Below are 1791 nucleotides of genomic sequence, written 5' to 3'. Positions count from 1 at the left end.
GTCACCTAGCTCTCTTAAAATATTTTCAATGTTTTTTTATTCTTTTTTCTCTTTGTTGTTCTGCTTTGATGATCTCTGCTAACTTGTCTTCTAAGTCACTGATTGGTTCCTCTGCTTCATCCAATCTACTAGTAATTCCATCGAGTATATTATTTAATTCAGTAATTGAATTCTTTATTTCTACCTGGTTGCTTTTCATGATTTCTGTATTCTTCTTTTCATTCTCATTGATTTCCTTGAGTATTCTAATAATCAGTGTTCTGAACTCTGTCTCCAATAGATTGATTACCTCTATTTCCTCTAATTCCACAGATTCAGGAGGTTTCTTCTGTTCTTTTATTTGGGATGTGTTTCTTTGTTTCTCCATTCTGGCTTACTCTTTGTGTTTACTTCAATGAAATTGGTAGATCCCCTAGGTCTCTCAGTCTTTTCTGAGTAGCCTTATGAATTATATGTCCTTTATACCTGAATTGCTCAGGCTCCCTTTTCTCCCGTGTGTGTATACTAGAGGTGTTCCTTGTGTTATGTGCCTTCTCCTGTTGAGGTCTAGTTTTTATGGCTTTTGGCTTGTCAGTAGGTGGACTTGACTGCCAAGCTGACTAGCCATGAGGATTAGCTGTATCCAAAGTTTATAAGCTGTTGTGTGAGGGTTGAGCCCTCTGATGAGGCTTGGCCCCAAGGGGCTCTTGTGCCTGTAGAAATTTCCCTTTGGGTGTGAATCTTGTAGGTCAGACCCTGTAATGCTCTGGTTTCATGTAAAGTTGTTCTCTGGGTGTGATTATTCTTGTGCTTCTTTGGCTGGGCCCTGCTGCAGAGCGGGTTTTAGGGCAAAACAGATAAACAAGCACAACCAAAGAGCCATGAAAGGTAACCAGATACTCTCTGATGTACAAAACAACCATCACCCTACATTCAACATGTGCAGAAATATCAATCATACACAAGGAGAAAACACACCAACAGAAACAAAACAACGAAAATGAGAAAAGAAAAAAAAGAAAAAACAAAAACAAGGAACAAATAGCAGAACAAGATAAAATAAAATATAATAAACTAAAAAATAGAATGAATGCAAGAAACAAAATAGCAACACATAAAAATAACAACAACAACGGCAAAAAAAAACTTGCAGGAAAAATGGCAATTAGGAGGCAAATCAAGCTGTGAAAAGGAAGCAGGAAAGAAGGGAGAGAGAGAGGTTAGAAGAGAAAGAAAGTGAGAAAAAAGAAGAGAGAAAAAAATATATATATATACCTCCATATATATCCACATATATGCACCTTTATATATGCCTATATAAAAAACTAAAATTACTAATGAAATAGAAAAATCCAGAAACAACCAACATAAACAATCAATGGAAAAAAAACCCCAAAACATCCAACAGAACCCAATTAACAATAACAATATAACACACCAAAAGAGAAACCAAAACCGAAAACAATAAAAAAAAAGGGAGTAAAACCCAGAAATAACCAGTGCCAATCTTGGCTGAAGTCCACCAAGCTCTCACAGGTTTTCCTCTGCTATACACAAACTACTGTGTGTCTTTTGAGGCAGAATCAGCTGCCTGGCACCTAGAGTGAGGTTGGTAATGCAGGTCTATTTTAGATGAGTAGAGTTATGAGGTGTGGTTGTTAGTTTTTTTTACAAAGTCTGTGTTATATCTGCTCCTGCCTGTCCAGAGGCACTCTGATTTCTGCGCAGCCAGGGGACTGGATGTGTGTCTTCAGGTGCTCTTTCCACTGGGGCTGTTGGAGGGTGGGGGGTGGAGATTTCAGAGCTGCTTGT

Source organism: Hipposideros armiger, unplaced genomic scaffold, assembly GCF_001890085.2.
Source record: "Hipposideros armiger isolate ML-2016 unplaced genomic scaffold, ASM189008v1 scaffold_545, whole genome shotgun sequence".
Taxonomy (NCBI): Eukaryota; Metazoa; Chordata; class Mammalia; order Chiroptera; family Hipposideridae; genus Hipposideros; species Hipposideros armiger.
This window is presented reverse-complemented; position numbering follows the sequence as displayed.